We start from the raw sequence: 21,092 nt of genomic DNA, 5'->3' as shown, positions 1-21,092 counted from the left end.
AGACTGGATTTCATTTAAGACCTCTGTCCACACCGCCTGTCAGAGTATGACATCTCCATCTGAAATAGAGGACATCATTGCCTCTACCCTGCGGGACAAAACCAGAGAAGTCAGCATACCGAGGCACAAATCATCGGTTCGCATACAATATGAGGCCCTTCGCGCAATCCGTCGCCGCGCGGAATGACGATACAGAAGAACGAAGTCACCGTCAGATCTTTCCAGCAGTCGCCGAGCTCAACGACATGTTCTTCGACATCTAGAGAAGCTCGACAGAGAGCGTTGGAGGACATTCTGCGGATCCCTAGATCCAAGACAGCCTGCCTCTATCTAAGATCTGGTGGGTCATACGAAGTCTCCAGGCAACTCCACAACAAGGACACCTATTCCGTGCGGTGGCTTTACATCAACGCCGGACTGAATTGGAGGTAGCAGAGGACTACACTAAACTCATTGTGGACGCATCTAATGCAGTGACTTCATCTGCGTCACCATCGCGAACCCATCACCTGATGAACGACTCGAAGTACCGTTTACGATGCAAGAGCTTGACGCTGCGATTTCCGTTTCTCGACGCTCATCGGCACCAGGACCAGACGGAATCACATACGCTGCACTCTGCCATCTTGGCACCGAAGCACGACGTCTTCTTCTATCTTATTATAATAGAACGTGGGAGGCAGGAAATGTTCTAGATTGTTGGAAATGCCGTCGCGTTGTAGCGCTGCTTAAACCGGGGAAGTGCCCTTACGAGCTTTCCTCCTACAGACCGATCGCCTTAGCCAGTTGCGTCGGCAAAGTAATAGAAAGAATAGTCTTGTCAAGGCTGGAATGGTTTCTAAAGAGAAATAATTGCTTTCCTGATTTTATGCACGGATTTAGAAGAGGTCGTTCTTTCATTCACGGTGTTATCGACTTGGTATCCACTGTTGAACAGGAAAGAAGTCGCCGTCGTTTAGTTGGAGCTGTTTTTCTGAATATTAAGGGTGCAACGACAGTGTACTCCCTTATGCAATCCTTGATGCACTGGAAGATTTAGACGTCGGTGGCCGGCTATATGCATGGATTGTTAGCTACCTCAGTGGCCGCACAGTGTATATGTTGACAAGTGATGGCGACACCAGACAGTACCATATACATCGAGGTGTTCCACAAGGGGGAATTCTCAGTCCAACTCTTTTAAATGTTGCATTGATTGGCCTTGCATCCGAACTTTCTAGCACGGTGAAGATTAGCTCATATGCGGACGACATATGCATATGGACATCTGGAGCCACCCGTGCACAAATGCGTGCTAGGCTTCAACGTGCAGTGGCAATCACAGCTAAGTATCTGCGGCGTCAAGGCCTCCAACTCTCAACATAAAAATGTTCTGTGATTACATTCACGCGAAAACAAATGACCAGGTATCCGATAACCGTTGACGGAGTAGCGATACCTACGGTTACACACCACAGATTCCTTGGCTTAGTCATAGACCGGGGATTATCTTGGTCAAGACACGTCGCCGCACTGAAGTCAAAGCTGAAGAGTTTTGTTCACGTCCTTCGCGTCATTGCAGGAACAAGATTGGGCCCCTCGGAGTCGTCATTACTCCAATTGTAGGAAGCACTATTCGTAGGGTATATACGGTACAGCATGCCGGCGCTCTCAAGCATGGGACTTAGCAGTGTGCGCACGCTGGAGAGCATTCAAGCTCAAGCATTGCGCACATGTTTGGGCCTCCCACGATGCACGTCAACCAATGGAACAATAGCGAAAGCTCGTGCTTGTCCTATTGCTGCATACTTGCTCTGCGAGCCTTTTCGAATGTACCTTCACGTGTTGACCCGACACATGCACCATCCTCTGTCATCGCTCCCTGCCAACCACCCAGGTTCCAGCGTTTCAAGGACAATATCGCGCCATCAGAGTGTTCTGCGCTCAGGATTTTCTCCCGCCTGTATTCCGAGAATACCCCCGTGGGTTCTGCTTAAACCTGTCGTTACATTGCAGATCCCTGGAATTACTAAAAGTCATTCGTTGCATCTATTTGCCTCAGGCAACTGACCCTGTTGCACATTTCTGCAGAGTACGGAGATACTGTACATGTGTATACCGATGGCTCTGCCACACCATGTGCCTCAACTGCAGCCTTTGTCATTCCACATATGATTATCGCTCGGCGGTTGAAACTAGACCATAGCTCAACATCAACTGCCGCAGAACTTGTTGCTATCCGGGAGGCGTTTCGATTTCTCTCTGAGGAGCCTCCTCGCGCATGGACGACATTCTGCGATTGCAAGCTAGCTCTTCGAACGATTGACTGTGTCCCCAGACGGGGCCAGTATTATTCCATGGCTATAGAAATTACAGAGCCTCTCGAACACGCAACTAGATATGGCCACAATGTCACCTTTCAATGGATACCCTCACACTTGGGCGTGATTGGGAACGAACAGGTAGACGCTGAAGCGAAAACTGCTTTAGATAATGCTTGTGAAGTACGCATTCCGTTCTCACGAACAGACACAAACGCCCTACTTCGTCGCGTAATACGCAACCGTACTTTGGAACACTGGGCCCAACCCGATCGACGACACAAGCGATTACACAAATGGGACCAAGAAATGAAATTTCGTATGCCTCACAAGTTCAAAAGAAGCCACACAAGCATGGTGCACCGGATTCGTCTTGGTGTAGCATTCACCAAACGTCATAGACATCGGATAGGTGCCAGTGATACTAGCCCAAACTGTGAATACTGTGAGGTGCCAGAAACACTTGAACATATATTTTGCGTGTGTACCGCGTACGCGCAAGAACGACCGAAACTTGTCTCTTCCACTGCAACGATCCATCAGAGACTGCTATCAGACGAGTTTCTTTTAGGTCCTTGGCCTGAACAAGTGGCCTAAACAAGCCCTGGTAACAAGTGCCGCTATAGCTTTTCTCCAAGCCACTGGGCTGGACGCACGGCTTTAGAGATGCCACAACTCTGTGAATTTGTACATACGCATCTCTTCCTTATACCATCATCATTCATCAGCCCTTTCCCTCTCCGTCACTTTTCCCCAGTCTAGAGTACAGGCCAGAGCAAGTTATAGCTCAGGCCAACCTCTCTGCCATTCTGTAAATAAATTTGTCTCTCTCTCTCTCTTCCCTTTAGGTACTACAGCTATAAACTGTATAAATTATTTTATGAAACTCTGTTTGAAATTTAAACTACATCTTCGCTGTACCGTTCCATGATGCCGTCACCACCCAGTTACACGCTTTAGGCGTTAGAGGCCAGGTACGTACGAAAACGCCCTCGAACTTTGCAAGAAAGCTTCGCTTAAGCAGTGTGCGACCGACGATGGAGTCGAACCTCTGCCATCTAGCACATCAGTTCATCGCTCTAACTAGCTTGTCTCGTTCCAAAGCCAGCCAGCTCTTCGAAACACTTGGAACATGCATCCTGTCCAATTTCCTTTTATCTCCTTGTGGTTGCTCGCGCTTTTGGTGGCGAGTTACGCCTCCAGATCTCCGGGATCGTCCTACTTTGCCCAGTACTTTCCTCGTAGCAGCTTACGCTACGTAGAAACTGTGCCACGTTGCGCAGATTTCATGATCGCCACGTAATCCAAGGATTACCATTCCTTCGGCGAAGTACAAGTTCCGTCGTCGTTATAACGTGCACCGCATTAAATAGCCATATATTTACGATGCTACGGCAGATGTTTATTTAAACAATCAAACAAGATGCAGTAGAAGCCATCCCGAAGGACCACCCTCCGCGGAATACAGCCGAGTTCGCGCGCCCCACTATACTTCTTCCTGTAGCTCAGTCGCCCAGTGCGGCGCCATCTTCCCTTGAGACAGGCAATGGTCGCTGAGTGAACTAAAGTGCCCTGTAATTTTACTGCTCGAGGCGCCCCATGTGAACGACTTGGGTCGCGCGGGAACGCCAATTACTTGCCGTCACTTCTGCGACAAGATAGTTCCCATCATTCAAGCGAGTGAGTATAACGAGTGAGTAGTATAATAGTATATGGTGCGAAATTTGCGGTACAGTCCCTTTTTCCGAACACATATCCACAACCAGGCACAGTCACTCAGAGAAAGTTGAGGGGGATTGTACCGAGTCTTGTTATGGCCTTGTGAGGACAACGTTCGATATGCGCTAGTCTGCGTGCTTCTTCAGCACCACACAAAGTTCGGGCGATTGAAGGGTCGTCTTGACACGAGAACGGTAAAATAAGGTTCAGGAGAGCCGTTCCGAGTTCTATAAACAGCACAATGCTTTCGCATTTCCACACGTAAGCAGTGTTAAGTGCCTCTGCCGCATTTTTTGTTATTCAATATTCATGGAAGCCACCCCAGAAGGCTCTGTGGAAAGTGTGCGTACAGCAGAAAGAACGGCGCATATCTAGTAACTTCTTGCTTGGCAGCATTGTAGCGTGCATAATAAAAGGTAAGGCGGCGTCCCAATTTTCGGCCAGCGGTGACATATATGGTGGTATGTTGGTAAGGGTTCGATTCCTACGCTCAGGGAGGCCGTTGGTTTGAAGGTGCTAAGAAGCGTTATGGCGACAGGCACACCCGCAAAGCTCTAAAGGCCCTTGAATGACGTCGGTGGTTAATTGGCTACCACAGTCACTGATGACAACCTGTGGAGTACCGTAACGTAGTATGGCATGACGCAACTAGAAGGAAAAGAAGTCTGCTGCAGTGGCAGATGGACCTGCCCCCCGTTTCATGTAGCGAGTTAGGTAATCAATGCACAATATAATCCAGCTACCGGTAGCCAGCTGAAGTCTTCAAAAGCGGACCAAGCAAGCCGATGCATAATTTTGCTAAGGGCGATGTCTATGAACTGGTTACAGATAGCCTGCTCAAGTCATCATCGTTTGCTTGTGAACCTAACAAACAGTATAGCTGGCGACATGCTGCATCGTTCTTTTGAAGAATTCCGGCCAGAAAAATCTCTTTCGAAGTCGGTGCAGTGTGGGTGCGAAGCCAAGGTGCCCGGACATGATGTCGCCTGCATCGAACTAAGAACCACAGGGCACAGGTTTCCGGGCACTACAAGGAGCAATGGCGGGCCACCAGCTGAAAACTCTTTTGGACATCAAACAATTACGAACAGTAAACGGTGTATTTCGCACCGACTCACGCGCCGCTACCCGTAGGGATTTGACGGTGAGATAACAACATTGCTCGCTCTTGAAGCTACTTAGGGGTGGAAACTAGAGAGATGCGACAGAAACTAGACAGTGGTTGAAGTCATCACCGTCAGCCTTAATGTGCAGCGAAGGAAGGTGCTATAGGCAGTCAGCATCCATGTGACATCGTACGCTCTTGTAGGACACGGGAAAGGTGTACTCTTGAAGACGCAACGCCAGCGGGTCACCCGGACTGACGGGTCGCGCAGCCAAACAAGCCAAAATAGTAAATTATGGTCAGTCACTACGCGGCGGTACGGCCGTGCAGATACGGACAAAATTCGTACGGTGAAGACAACCCCTAGACACTCGAGTTACGGTGTAGTTTCTCTCGCCTTTTGTGACTGTCCGACTGGCATAGTTAGATGTGTCAGCGGCTCAGCGATGCGTGAAAATTTTTTGACAGAGCGCTTGTAGTAGGCATACATGCGAAGGAATCTATGTACTGCCTTCTTGTCTATGGGCTGCTGGAATTTTGAGATGGCAGCTGTCTTCTGCGGGTCGGGACGGACTCCAGTTTTGCTGATGACGTGGCCTAAGAGCAGCAGCTCGTCGTAAGCGAAGCGGCACTTTCCCGGCTCCAGAGTGAGTCCTGATGACTTGATGGCCTCTACCACTGTCGCAAGCCGCGTAAGGTGATCGCAAAAATTTTAAGCAACAACCACGACGTCTTCCAGTAAACAAGACAGGTCTGCTACTTCAATCCTCCTAACACTGTGTCCATGACACGCTGGAACATTGCAGGCGCGGAGCACAGTCCGCATGGCATGTCTTTGAACTCGCAGAGGCCGTCTGGCGTGAGGAAGGCGGTCTTTTCGCGATCCCTCTCGTCGACTTCTATTTGCCAGTAGCCAATCTTGAGATGCATCCACGAGAAGTGTTCAGCGTTGCAGGGCTGATCTAATGCGTTATCTATCCGTGGGAGGAAGCATACGTCCTTCGTGGTCTTGTTCAGTCGACGATAAACGACGCCGAAACCCAGGGTTCCGTCTTTTCCCTTCGCCAAGACTGCAAGTGTACTATACACCTAAGATGCCCACGGGCTTTTACACTGCTGGATGATGTCGTTGCGCAGCATTTAGCCGACGTCTTGCCTTATAGCTTCACGTTCTCTTGTCGAAACTTGGTAAGGGATCTGGCAGAGCGGTCGAGTGTACTCGTCGTTTATTATGCGATGCTTCGCAACTGGTGTACGTCGAATGCTTGATGACATCAAAAAGTAGTCCTGGTATCGTCGGAGAAGATTTCTGAGCTGTTGTTGCTTGCTTGCGGGGAGACTCGGATTTATGTCGAAGTCTGGTTCGGGAAATATGCTCGTCGGGGTAAATGAAGAGGAATCCGAGAGCACAAACGCATTGCTGGTTTCTTCAATTTCCTCGAGGTATACGATCGTCGTGGCCTTGTTGACGTGCTTGAACTCCTGGCTGAAGTTGGTCATCATCACTTTCGCTTTTACTTTATGCAGTCGAGCGATTCCTCTTGCGACGCAAATTTCATGATCGAGCACTAGCCGTTGATCTCCCTTGATGACGCCTTCTACGTCTGCGGGTGTTTTGGTGCTGACGGAAATAAACATGCTAGATCGAGACGGGATGCGCACTTGATCTTTGAACACACTCAGAGCGTGGTGACTACGACAGCTCTCCGGCGGTATCGCATGGTCTTCCGACAGCGTTATCGACTTTGACATCAGGTCCATGATGGCGCCGTGTTGGTTCAGGAAGTCTATGCCGAGAATGATGTCTCAGAACACTGTTGGTGGATAACAAAAGTGTCAGGCTAGGTCCGGTCATTAACCGTAATTATTCCCGTGCAAGTTCTAGTTGGCTTTATTAGGCGTCCTCCAGCTGTCCGGATTTGAGCGCCTTCCCCTGGTGTATTAATTTTCTTAAACTGGGCAGCGATGAGTCCACTCATAGAGTAGTCGGCTCCTGGGTCCACTAAGGCGGTGATTGCGTGGCCGTCGAAAAGCGCGTCGACGTCTGTGGTTCTTTGTTTTGCGTTGAAGTTAGGTCTTGGCATCGGATCACGGCTGTATCGCGTTGACGTGTGGCTGGTACCTCACATCGTCAGGTCTTTGGTCGGTGCATTTATTGATTGCAGGCTTCGTCAACGTGGCGGCGTGTCGCCGCTATGTCGCCGAGATAGTGCCTCTGGCGCCTTCATCGGCGGTGGAGTATCTTCGTCACTTCGACGAACATCTACCGCACCTCCAAGGTTGCTGCTTTCAGTGTTCCGGATATAGGCTGACGGACCGGCCCCGAGCTGAGCTAGTGCATGGTCGGTGCTACGGCGACAGGTAGCGGCCTGGTGACGGCGAACGGGACGGTCGTTTAGGGCTCGACTGAGTTGACGGCGAACCCTCGTAGTTCCATTTCACCGTATGGCCGCCACCGTAGACGCGGCCCGCTTCTCCGCAGTGATAACACAGCGGGCCATAGTCGGGGGCACGCCAAACGTCGGTCTTCCTAGGAACGCTGCGCTGGGTGATGGTCGGGCGTGCTGGCAGTGGTGGCGCTGGACGACGGATTTACGGCGCTGTGGGACCCTGGGTCGGGAGCATAGGTGGACAGGGCCGGCAGGCGACGGCGGCGTATGTCATCGCTTCTGGCTCTGGTTACGGCGACTGGAGCTACACCTGAGGAACTCCAAGTGATCGATGTAGTTCGTCCTTGACCATGTCAGCGACCGACGACGCCACCTGGCGTTGCGACGAATACAAGATCTTGCACAGTTTGTTCGCGCACACTGCCCCGGATGGTCTCTTCAAGGTCGTCGGAACCCATTGCTTGGATGGCACACTGCGGCGTGAAGACTGTGTGGTTATATTGCCTAGTGCGCATTTCCAGAGCTTTATTAATCTTCGATGCGTCTGCAGTAAACTGAGCTATGTTCTTCGACTAGTTACGGATCAGTCCGTCGAAAAGTTCTTGCTTGACGCCCTACATCAGGAAGCAGGCGTTTTTCTCCTGCGAGATTTATGGGTGGGCGTCCCGCAAAAGACGGGCCATCTCCTCCGTGAAGATCACTATGGTTCACTGGGCAGCTGCACTCGGGTATCTAGTAGAGCTTGTGCGCGCTCTTCGCACACGACGCTTGTGAATGTCTGCAGGAGACCGCTTCTGAACAGGTCCCACGTCGTTAAGGTGGCATCTCGATTCTCGAACCACGTCCTGGCGGCATCTTCCAATGCGAAATAGAAATGTCGCAGCTTGTCGTCACTGCTGCGGCTTTTAAACGTAGTGACCATTTCATACGTCTCCAGCCAGCTTTCTGGGTCCTCGAACGTTGAACTGCGGGAGGTCATTGTTTCCTTGGGCTGCTGCAGCACAATGGGTGTTGACGATACTGGGACTGTCATTGTAGCTGCTCTCCTGGACGTGCAATTCCTGGTCTTCTCAGGCAAAAGTCCGTGCTCGAGGCGTAGGACTCGCAATCTGTGGCTAGCTCGCTGGTTCTTGGCAACGTTGGTGTTGTCTTCGTGGCTAGGGTTTGTATCGGGGCTTTGCGATGGCGTTCAGCACATGAACGCACTAGCACCTCCACCAAATGTCACGTAGTTGCGACAGTGAATGATACAGCTGCAAAACTGCGAATGACAAAACTAACGTTTTATTGGGCGGACTTGTGGTCACAGAAGCAAGTTACACTCCAAGCACAGCAATGACGGCTAACACGGTCGGCAATCGTCAAAATCTGATCTGCCGGTCAAGTGCCTCGGCTTTTATGCACGAGGGATCGGAGGTTCTATAGTAATCGGTGGTGTCCGCGTGTCTTCCAGAAAGTTCTACACAATTCGCGCCGCACATGCAGCGCCGCACATGCAATCAGATTACGCAAGCTTCGGTGAGAACAGAACCATCGATGACATTTGAGAAACTTCCGATACATGCAGGCGCGTCCCGCGCTGAGCGATAACACTTATTAGGCGGTGAAAAGCGCTCACCCGTAAAACATAAACGCGTCCACGTGTTAATAATATGCGTCAACAATAGACGAGACTACTTACTTGCAGACAGGTTGACGAAGTGCACGCTTACTTCTTCGGACATGCACCAGAGAAGTACAAAGATTTCGACAATGTTCATGTAATGCAGTCCTGCACTGACTCTAATTAATCACTAATTTGATTCCTTTGCTCTAGTTTCTCAACGCACATAAGTAATCAATCCTTGACAGTAAGATTGTTTTATTTATTTATTCTTATGTTAACAAGACGCTACCTTTCGAAACTGCAGTTCATATGCCATAAACACAACAGTACATCTTGATGCCGATTAGAAAGTAAATTCTGAGGTATAAATGCCAAACACCACAATACGACTAGGAAGTGCACCGCAGAGAGGCACTGTGGGATAATTTTCACCACCTGCGCTTCTTTAACTTACACCTAAATCTATTAACACGAGCGTTTAACTCGATAGAGTTAAGTGCCCTGTGTCGTAAAAGAGACGGTGTTGGAGTCCGGCGTCGTCTAGCGAAAACGACTCCGAACCACAACGACGCAAGCCCTCCGCGTGGCGGAGAGGCGTTACTCATTCAATTCCTCGAAGTAACATGCATTAGAAAAATCGTAAAGTACGACCTAAACACAACCTACAGACTTTACAGCGTCGGACTGAAACTTGAACATACGAAAAAAAAACATAATTCTGCTATGCGGAAACTAAAACACAAACCTCTTTTTCATTGTTTCTACCATTCATACAGCGGCGCGGCCCGCTCGCTTCCTTGTAAAGGTAGGTCCTCGAGAACTTGCGGAAATAAACGCGCGCGAAGCGGCGCGCTTAAAAACACGCGCCGCGTTTCGAAGGCCCACCACTGCGCGTTCGCTGTCACGGAGAGCGGCGGGCTGGCGAGAGTTCTCGTCCTCTCTCAAGATGCCTCGGTAGTAGTAGTAGTAGAAAACATTTATTCACAAAAGAGGAAAGAAATACGGAGAAAAAAAGGAAATGTACAGTGAGTGGAGTCTTCATTTCAAAACCCCAGTGGCCTTGGCTGCTGCTCTCGCCTGGATTACCAGTCCGCGCTGGGTCTCTAGGTCTGAGCTGGACAGGGTGGCCTCCCACTGCTCCTCCGGCTGTTGTGTTTGTATGTCTGGCGGTTTGGGGCCCGTACACCCCCACGTGACGTGGTAGGCAGTGGGCTGTTCGTTACACCAGGGGCATGCGTCTTTGTAGTGTTCTGAGAAGAAGCTGTATTTGTGTAAGTTGGGGAAAGTCTTGGTCTGGAGCTGTCTCCAGTCCCGCGCTTCCTGTGCGTTTAGCCCCTTGTGTGGTGGGGGGTAAAGCTGTCTTTGTTTGCGCAGATATTGAAATCTCGCGCCGTAAGCCGCGGGGACGGGGAGGGTGGTTGTGGAATCGAGGATTGTGGCCGCTCGGTTTGTGTGACCTCGAGCTAGCCTGTCCGCGACCTCGTTACCCTCCAGCCCCGAGTGCCCCGGGGCCCACGTAATCTGGTGTTTGAGTGATGAATTTGTAGCCAATGGATTAGTCGTGAATCTAGCTAATTTTTGAGGTATTCTGCCTGCTAGAAGGAGCCGACATGCCGCTTGGGAGTCTGTCACTACTTGTAGTTCTCGGTTGGTCGCGTCCCCGTATTGAACAGCCAGCACGATCGCCGCCGCTTCGGCTTCCGTAACCGTACAGTGCGGAATGGAGATACTGGAGACTTCTGTGTAAGTAGAGTCCACCACCACGACTGCTGCTGCGTTCGATGCACCCTGATAGAGGGAAGCGTCCACGTAGACCGTCTTCGGGCTCCGTCCCACTGTGCGTTTGAGGTAGTCTACTCGGGCGTTTCTTCTGCCTTCATTGTGAGTTTGAGACATGTTTTTTGGGAGCGGGTCCACGTGTACTCTGGCCCGGTACGGTGGAGGAATGTTCGTGGTCGACTGGATGGTGTGAATGTCCTCCGGGTAGCCGATGCGCTTGAGGATGTGTCGGCCTGTCGCTGTGGAGAGCAGGCGTTCTCTCTGGGACAGGAGGACCGCCTCTTGAATTTTCCTCGAACGTGTTGTGTAGTCCCAAAGCTTCCAAGCTCACATTGGATGTATACGGTGGGAGACCAAGGGCATTCTTGTAGGCTACACGTATCATCGCATTGACTTTGTTTAGGTCTGCTCGGAGCAGGGTGAGGTATGGGAGCCCGTAGGAGAGGCGGCTGATGACCAGCGCCTGCACCAGACGGATCGTGTCCTCCTCCCGCATGCCTTTTCTGTTTCTGGCCACTCGGCGGATCATCTTAGAGATCTGCTGTGTTGTCGTTTTGAGCAGTTGGATTGTGTGGTTGGCCTTTCCGTCGCTCTGCAACCAGAGACCCAGGATCCGCATGACTGGCACTTCCCGGATTGGAGCCCCGTGTAGGAGGATGCTCAGGTTGCCTGGTGATTTGTAGTTGTATCCCTGTATGCGGATAACTTCGGATTTGTCGGGTGAGCAGCAGAGCCCGCATCGAATGGCCTCGATTTCGACGCAGTTTGCTGCCGCTTGGAGCGTGTCTTCCTTCTCGGCTAGGGAGCCGGTGTTTGTCCAGATCGTAATGTCGTCCGCATACAGGGTGTATCCAATGTTCGGAACCTGTTGCAGAGCCCTGGCGACTCCAATCATGGCGATGTTGAATAGGAGCGGGGAGATGATCGATCCTTGTGGCGTGCCCTTGTTGGGCATGTCTTGAGGGTCCGATCTCGTGTCACCCATTCCTATTGTTGCCGTTCGGCTGGACAGAAAATTCTTGATATATTGGAAGGTGCGCTTGCCGCAGTTGAGATTGCTGAGCTCCGAGAGAATGGCCTCGTGAGACACGTTATCAAACGCACTTTTGAGATCCAGCGCCATAATGATGTGTTCGCCACCCCTCGGGATGTTGGAGAGAACCTCTTCCTTCAGGAGAAGGAAGGCGTCTTGCGTCGACAAGCCCGACCGGAAGCCAATCATGGAGGGATGAAAAAGATTGTTGTCTTCCATGTAGTGTTGGAGGCGCGTCTGGACGACTCGCTCGTAGAGCTTGCCCAGGCACGATGTGAGAGATATAGGTCGTAGTGCTTCGATCACCGGCTTCTTGCCCGGTTTCGGAATTACTATGATCTCCGAGTGTTTCCACTCGGAGGGAATTTCATTCTTCTCCCAGAGCGAGTCATTGAGGTACTTGGTGAGGTCCCTGATCTGTGCCTTGCTCAGGTTGCGGATCATGGCGTTGGTAATTCTGTCTACTCCCGTCGCCGTGTTTCGGGTGCACGATCGGACGGCGGCATACACCTCGGCCTCAGAGATGGGAGCGTCGAGTGCAGTGTTTTCCTTGCCCTGGTAGGTCGCCGAGCACGGTGGGGCGGTACTAGTACCGATGTATTTGTCCCTTAGAGCCTGAAGCAGTGCTGCGTCGTCTCCCGGGAAGAGGTGAGCAATGCGCTTCAGGGTGCGTGTAGATTGTGACTTTGATTTAGAGGGGTCGATGAGGTTCCGCAGAATTGCCCAGGTACGGGAGGTTCCCAGCGTTCCCCGCAGTGACTCGCAGAACTGTTGCCAATTTTGCTGTGCTAGGTTGGTGGCGTATGTTTGAGCTTCCTCCGTGAGCTGTGCAATGCGCAGGCGGAGGGGTCTGTTTAGGCGTTGCCTTTTCCATCTTCCCACGAGCCGGCCGCGCTTCTGCCATAGCTTGAGTAGGTGGCGGTCTACTTCTGGGGCTTCCGGTGTGCGGTGTATTGTTTCCGTTGCTGTTCTGTATGCTTGTCTGATGTCTTCGCTCCAGGCGTGAATAGATTGAATGGGACCTGACGGGAAGGGTGCATTGCGGAATTTGGGCCAGTCTGTGATATGGGCGGTGCCCAGACCCCTTCTAATTTTGGATGATGATATGGACGTGCTGAGTATGCAGTGGTCGCTGCCCAGCGTTTCGCCTAGGTTCGTCCACGTGGCGTCGGCGACGTTCTTCGTTAGGGTGAGGTCGGGGCAGGAGTCACGGGTGACACTGTTGCCTTCCCTGGTCGGATATAAAGGGTCGGTGAGGAGTTCCAGTCCGAGGGTTTCTATTGCTCGTGCGACTGCCACTCCTCTTGCTGAGTTTGACTGATACCCCCAGTCATGGTGGGGGGAATTGAAATCCCCAACTACGATGAGCTGGTTAGCTTGCGCCAGTCGATTGGCTTCGGAAAGGAGGTTGGTGAAATCGGCCCTTGCTGGTTTTAGTGGCTTATACGTGTTAACCACGAACGTGCTCTTTCGGCCCCGTTTATTGGGCACTATCTCTATGGCTAAGTGCTCAATGTCCGGTTCCGATAAAGAGTGCTCGATGACAGTGATGTCTTTTGCGACGAGGATTGCAACCGTCGCCATGTGGGGTTGGTGGATTGTGTAGTAGCCGGCTAGCGTTGGGGTTCTTTCGGCTCCTATCTCTTGCAGGCAGATAAGGTCAGGTCTTATGGGGGTGGTGCAGAGGTATTGCTTAAGGAGTCCTTGTTTTCGTCTGAAACCTCTGCAGTTCCACTGCCATATTTCTATGTGTTCGGTGTTGTTTGGCTTATGGTTTGGGGCCATATTGGGCGGCTAGGTGGGCTGGCGGGCCGGCATCGCTCCCAATGGAACTGGCACGGCTGCGATTGCGGGAGGGACCTTGATCGCGTGACGAGGCGCGTTTGCGGCTTTGAGTCTGGAGCGCCTGAATTGACACTGAGTGTGAGTTCTGTGCAGCAGTTACCTGCGCGAGGTTTCCCGCTATGGTTTCAATTTTAGCTTGAAGCACGCTGAATAGTTGGGTGACATTTTCGGTGAGGGAGCTGACTACTCTCTTCTCCATGTCCTGTAGTGTTTGCTGTAGCGTTTGGTGTGTCACTACTTCATCGGGTTGCTGTGGGGGTGTGGTGGGTGGCGGCGCAGTGTTTTGTTTGATTACTTTGTCTAGTTTGGCCATAAGCGCTGCGATCTTGGCGTCTTGTTCTGCTATCCTAGCATTTTGCGCAGTTATAATCGCTTGTAGTTTAGGGATTCGGGTGTCTGTTGGAGGAGCAGAGGAGTCCTTGCCCCTGCTTTCCCAGCTCACCTGCTTGGTTGTGTCTTGGGCGGGTTGCTGCTTCTTTCTCGGCATCGGTGTGGGCGGTGTCCGCATTTGTTGTGGATGTGGCTGCTGCTGCCGGGCTCGGGTTCTCGACCTGGGTCGGCTCCTGGATTGGCTGCGGCTGCGGCTGCGGTCGGCTGAGTCCCCGTCCTCGGAGTCGAACCAGCGATTATTGTAGATCTTGGGGAGGCCGTCCCATCGAGACAACCTTTTCTCTTCGTTGTTGCGGGTGGGTGGCAGCTGAAGCGCTCTTGGTGGCTTCAATCTCTTGGGGCATTCTTTGGTGCCGGTTTCGTGCTGACCACCGCAGAGTCCGCATTTCGGCTCACAAACGTGGGTGGGGGGTGGGTTCGGCATGCCGCACCGGCGGCAAACCGGCGTGTTGGGGTCTGGACACACATCCGGGCGATGTCCCGGCTGCATACACATCCGGCAGAACTGCCGGGCCGGCCTATACTGGTAGCATGGGTATTCACACCCTCCGTGGTAGACCAGCTTGGGTAGGTGGGATCCTTCTATGGTGAGCAGCGCCGTTGTAGATGCGCCCAAGATGCGGGCGTCCAGGATCTTAATGCGGGTGTCCTGCACCCACAGTCCTTCCATGAGGGTTTCCCTTGTGTTGTTGGGGTCGAGTCCGTGAATGATCCCTCTGATGGTTTGCGGTGAGAACGGGACGTATGCTCTCACCGGGTGGGCTTGGTTGTCCAGTTTAAGGTGGGTGAGTTGGCAGATCTCGTCAGCGGCCTCCTCGTGCGGGGTGCTGACTATCAGGATGTTTGAGCCCATGTGGGGGCGCACGACGTATTTCCCCTCCGCACGGGTGGGGTTCTGGCAGGACTTGACAATTGCTGCCGCGATAGCGTGGTTGGGGTATTTCTTGAGGGCTAGGCCTCTCGTCGGCCGGATGACTACCTTCAGATCTCCCTTTGGTAGGGGTGGCAGTCTGGGGCGACGAGGACCGGGCTTTCGGGTTATGCCTGGGGTCAGGAGGTTGCAATTGGACGGAGTGCCACTCACGGATATGGCTGATTCCGATGATGAGGAGGTCTGTGTTTCCCGGGCGGCCCTGCGGAGCTTCTTCGCCCGATGCTTGCTGAGAGCGTACTCCCACGCGGGACCGTGGGTAGGGAAACTCGCAGCTGAATCGGACGACGATGTCAGGAGGCCTGGTTCTTGCGTGAAGTAATCACGAGAGTCCATATCGGAGTCTTCGTCAGGGAGGTTGACCATGGATGGTGTACGTTGGTGGCCGTTGGAAGGGCCCGGACCATCGGGCGAAACTTCGGGGGCCATTTCAGCAGTCGGGGCGGCGGTTTTACAGTCGGAGAGCCTGGCGCGGCAGGGCCGCGCAGGCAAGGTCCGATTGGCAACCGGTTTGGCGGCTGGGCTCAGGAGCGGCGGGCCAAAAGCGTGGGAGTACAGGCGGCGGCGAGCCCGTCGGGCCGTTCGGCGGGATGTAACCAAGGCTGCCGGAGGCGCGATAGCAACCGTCGTCGGTATAGAGGGACGACTCGCAGGTTATTGGGGAGGGGTGGGAGCCCATCCGCAACACGTCTGCTCCGGTCGGCTGTCGCGGAGCGAGTCTCAAGATGCCTCGGGAGCCCGCGCGAAATCCCGCGCGTTTCAGTCGTTGTTCCGCCCCGGCTGCAGGGACACGGCGCGCGCGCCGGTCGCGCTCGCCGTTGAGAGCATTGACCTCACCGCCCATGTGACGACTTTGGCGCCAGTGATTGGCTAGCTCGGATTTGCGGAAACGTGACGCCGCGAAAAAATGGGTTCCGTACACATCCTCCCGTGGCAGAGAATTCTTGCCGCGAAAGAGCCTTTCGCGGCAACCTACTTTTACGCCATTCAGATGGCGCTCGCCTCCGTGCACCTGCAAGCGAGCTGCCGTTGCCGGGAAGTTGGCAAGCAGCAGAGATTTTTTAATGCTATCGCGTTGCACTATTAAAGTCAAAGCTTAATCGTCCTCCGAAGTTGTTGTGTCTTTTTTTTTTGCAATTTAATGCGTTCGCATTCTCTGGCGAGCTGGGATCCCCTGCCCTATCACGCGAAAAATGTATTGCATGTATAGACATTTAACCTTTATGATAATGTAAATGTAGATGATCGGTAATTTTTAAAAGATAAGGAACAATTTAACGCAAAAAATAATATGAAAATAAAAAACAATTGGAGGACGCTTAAGCTTCGCCTTCAAGAGTGGAACGCGACAGCGTTCCCATCGACCCGCCAAGGGGTGTAAGACAATGCGCTACGGCGCAAGGATCACTTACGAGGCGCCCCGCATCGGACTTTGCGCCCACCTATCACACGGAGAACGTCGAGCAACGCAGCGTTGGGCGCGGCAACGAAACGTGCGTCTGAGCAAACGGAACGAACCAAAGAACTCGGTGCCTCGGAGGGGGAAACGATCTACGCCAGCCAAACGTCGTGATCGGCACGGGCAGAGAGATAGATAGATAGTAATCTAAAGAAAGGAACGGCGCTTGATTCTGCAACCCGCGTGGGAGCACGGCGAAGCGTCGTCAGGGGAGAGGCAGTCGGGGCCGCGACGCGCCTGGCACCGGTCCGCGCACAGCCCCAATGCGCGCATGGCGCGCCACCTGTCGGGGCAGTGCCGTACATTGAGAGGAGGGGGTCTTCTGTGTTTGCCGCAAGATGGCTCTGCGTGTGCGGTAAGCGCAGAAGAAATGTAGCGGAAACGTACTTCGCTACTCGTGTAAATGCGACTTCCATAAGTTACATGCTCATATTTACCGATATACACCGCAGTATAACTTTCTACGGCACGTTTTTAAGGCAACACCGCGTTCACTAGAAGCGCGTTTGTACCGCTTTCAAGCATCGAACTCGTGGCTCAGTGGTAGCGTCTCCGTCTCACACTCCGGAGACCCTGGTTCGATTCCCACCCAGGCCATCTTGGAAGTTGGTTTTTATTTATGAAGTACCTGCCGCGATTTATCGCTCACAGCCAACGCGGACGCCGACACCGACGCCGACGACACCGGCTTTTCTGCGACACGAGCTCCTTAACGCTATCGCGTTAATACCCCTGCAGATACCCAGGCCTACATGAAAATGCATGGGGAAGCTTACATAGGGGTGGGCCAACTTAAATTTGGGAGTGGGCAGACCTGACATTTGTACACGGGCCAAATTAAATATGGGGGCGGGCCAAGTGAACTTGGGGGATGGCCCAAATTGAAACTTTAGGGCAGTCCACTTAAATTCGCATGTGGGCCAACTAAAATTGCGGAGTGGGTCAACTTAAATTAGTGGATGGGCCAACTTGAAATTCGGGGGTAGGCCAAGTTAAACTTGGGGTTGGGCCAGCTTGAATTTTGGGGCAGGCCAAATTAAATTTCATATTTGGCTAACTTAAATTTCGGGATAGGCAAACCCTAACTAGAGGATAGCAAAACTTAAATTTGGGAGTTGGCCAAATGAAAGTTTGGTGGTGGGCCAACTTCAATTTCAGCGTGGGCCTACTTGAATTTCGAGTTCACACAAGTTTCAGTTGTGGGTCTAGCCCCACAACTGAAATGTGGGGCTAGACCAACTTGAAATGGGGGGATGGACCTACTTAAATTTCAGGGTGGGGCAACTCGGAAATTGAGTGTAAGGCAACTTGAGATATTGGGGTAGCCCATTGTCCAATTGAATGCTGCTGAGCGTCCTTCGAGTTATGAACACGTCGCGGGTTCTCGAGCGCATTGTAACGCTTGGCACGTTTTCATTGGGCCTTACCGGGGCACAGTGTGGTTATCGGCTAATAAGTTGAGCCTAAATGATAAAAAACAAAGTATATTGTTTTTAGTCTTATTAACAAGCCAGTCAAGCTCGCATCTTTAATATTTCAATCGCAACCACTTGAAAGCGTTTCCCAGTACAAGTTCTTGGGTGTACTCTTCCATGAAAATCTAAGGTGGATAGATCAAGTAAGCTACAATAAACGTAGCTTAGCACAATTAATCGGTGTGCTGAATAAGCATCTCACGCTATTACCATTAAAACTTAAACGGCAGTTGTACATTTCTACTATTCATTCTAGATTCCACTATTGTCTACTTATCTGGGGCGTCACTTCTAAAGCTAACTTGGAAACTCTATTCCGAATTCAGCAAAACTGTGTTCGTATTATTGATAACCTCTCGATGTACGAATGTACCTCTGAGTACTTTCACCAGGACAGTATTTTGAGTGTAGCTACTCTCTATAAACAAAAGTTATCAGAAAAAGCATTTTTAGAATTCATAAGTAATCGTGAGAACGTTTTTTCTATGTACACTAATACCACAACTAATTACACCTTAAGAGCTAGGAACTTTATTCGGGTAAAAACCAGAACAAACTACGGCAATCAGCTTTTACAGTGGCAGATTCCTAATTTACTTAACGGTTAGCATGCTTTATTTAATATCATGCAAGATTCCTCAACCATTTCAATATTCAGAAAGAAATCGCAACTGTGTTTTCTCGACACTTGACACCTGCTTTTTCTAATTGATTTTCCTGTTTATCGACTGATATGCAATTTCATGCGTTGTAAGTCTTCTTGTTTCGATTTGGTTGGCCTTCCTGTTTCTTTCTGTACCTACTTTATTTCTTCATTTGCCTTATTTATACTTATTGTGCTGCGTTGATTGATTTACTGTAGCATAATTGTGTCATTTGTATATATATATATATATATATATATACGCATGTGTGTGTGTGTGCATGTGTGTGTACATATATGTATGCATTTTTTTGCACTGTTGTCTGCTGTGCTCGTGACGCCGGAGGCCTAGTCTAGTGTGTATAGTCTCGCCTTTTGCTCCGGCGCCATGACAATGCTGTATTGTCAAAATCGTAATAAACTTCAAACAGACAGAGCGCAGGCGAGGGCTTGCGTGTACAAGGAACGCGCGCATAACACAGGCTTGCGAGAGCCACAGCGAGCGTGAGATGGCTTTGCAGCGATGCGCTCTTCTAGGGTGCCTCGATGTCCTTCTTGCCCGCCGCTGCGTACATGGTGAAGCGCCGCCGCCATTCTCGTGCCCGCTCCGAGGGACGCCATCGAAATGCGGCATATGATCACGTCTCGACACGCGAGCTGGGCACGACAATGGTTGTTTTGGCGGCGATAGCTCTATCAAAGAATGTCTCCCGCCTGAACAGAGCGGCGGGCGAGTAAAACGTCGAAGAACCCTACACCCTACCGCACACAATGCCTCATGCGCTGCTAGGGCAGCTAGTGTTCCTTTCCCACTGCTCTGCTCTGTCGAGCCGCGCTCGTACCCTGCGTACCGGCGCAATTGGCACTATTGCAGTGAAGGAACCAGATGCGACCAGAAAATATCAAAACTGACTGCTAAAGCTTAAGCATTCTTTGCCACCGGAAAGAACATGGGTAGACGGGCGTAAGCTAGGCAACGTAAGTGAGCAAAACTAAGCGAATACGAAGTCACAGCCGAGCGAAACAAGGCTAACGCATTACTAGACAATTCTAGGAATTCTTGTAGCTTTTTCTTCTCCGTCCTAATGCAGTCACCGCTGCCGGGATCGCACCTGCTACCTGGATCTTAGCAGCGAAACGTAATAAACTTCTTGATCTTTTAATAACGTACAGAAGGCAATGAATGGCAAGTGGCACATCGATTGCAATGACTAATTATCGAATGATGGGATCGTGTAACGAAATGATATTATTGTGGCATCAACGAAGCATGTGACGTCCCAGTAGTTCTTGAAGACAATCAGACTGGTCCTTCATGGGGCAGAACTGCGAAAATATGTCGTTTAGATAGAAACCCATTTACAATAGCTTTCGTCTCCTTTACTAAGACATTCCTTATTGCGTGCTCACCATATCGAAACATGCAAGTTTAACCTTCGGAATTTTTATACCTACCTAATTTACCTGAGATCTCTCTATTTTATTTTTTTCAGTTGTTGACACCACTATTACCCGGCCAGACTTGGTGACAGGTGGTACCAAATACGCAATATGCAATCAATGCAGCTGCAAGATCGCTTGGGAACTAACAAAACATCGAGAAGATGGTGGCTGCAAAAAAACGTTCGAATTCACCTGTACGTGCAACAATTATCGGTGCGACAAAAAGGAGACGCAGCTCTGCATGTATAAGTTGGTTTCCAACATGTAAGGGATGTTTCTAGCCTAAATGTGCCACTGGGGGATCGCTAAATAAAGCTTAGTTTACTTACTGTTGTATTGTGTGTATTGTCAACTTCAACGGAAAGAAAATCTGTTCGTTTTTGTCTTGTTTGCACACCCCAGGCAAAAAAGCAGTAAGTGGAATACAGAGGTTAACTTTTTTCGTTAGTAGCTTACATGCTACAGCTGTTCGTCTCTTCGGGAGCAATTATGAGCGATTGACAGCTACTCTTTATTGGGTGACTCCTTTTATGGCTAACAGTTGCTGTTTTCCAATGCTCACCAAGGTAGCAACAGTTGCTCTTTCCGATGCTGCTCAAAACAGAAACTTCCGACGCGAGACTTTTTATGACCATAGAGCGAATAGTAGGAGAGGAGGTTGTAGTTTAGTAGTTAGGGTAACACCACCTACCTATCGTCGAGACATTTCAACCTCCTCTTCACGTCATAACATCCCTTCGCCCACACCGGCACAAACGCGTACGTGATATTATTGTTTATCAGAGAGTTATACACAGAAAGGTTAGTATTGTAGATACATAAGCTGCAGTTAACTCAATTAACAAGCACTGTGTCATGCCCGCACAAGGAAACATGAACACATCTTACTGGACGGGCCAAGAAATGGCAGGTACTTTTAATATCAATAAACAGAGATGAAAAAATATACGACTACACAAGATTTCTCACACTGC

At 50.9% G+C, this 21,092-nt stretch overlaps 1 long non-coding RNA gene across 1 annotated transcript in view; it reads left to right on the top strand.

Annotated features, from left to right (window-relative positions):
• LOC129386463 (uncharacterized) overlaps window positions 1–20,454 on the top strand; it is a 32,318-nt gene extending 11,864 nt beyond the window's left edge. Inside the window, exon 3 of the long non-coding RNA XR_011893636.1 lies at window positions 20,169–20,454. This is a non-coding gene — a long non-coding RNA (uncharacterized lncRNA). The remainder of the gene's footprint in view (window positions 1–20,168) is intronic.
• The last annotated feature ends 638 nt before the right edge of the window (window positions 20,455–21,092 follow it).

The sequence above is a fragment of the Dermacentor andersoni genome, chromosome 4, assembly GCF_023375885.2.
Source record: "Dermacentor andersoni chromosome 4, qqDerAnde1_hic_scaffold, whole genome shotgun sequence".
Lineage (NCBI taxonomy): Eukaryota > Metazoa > Arthropoda > Arachnida > Ixodida > Ixodidae > Dermacentor > Dermacentor andersoni.
This window is presented reverse-complemented; position numbering and strand designations above follow the sequence as displayed.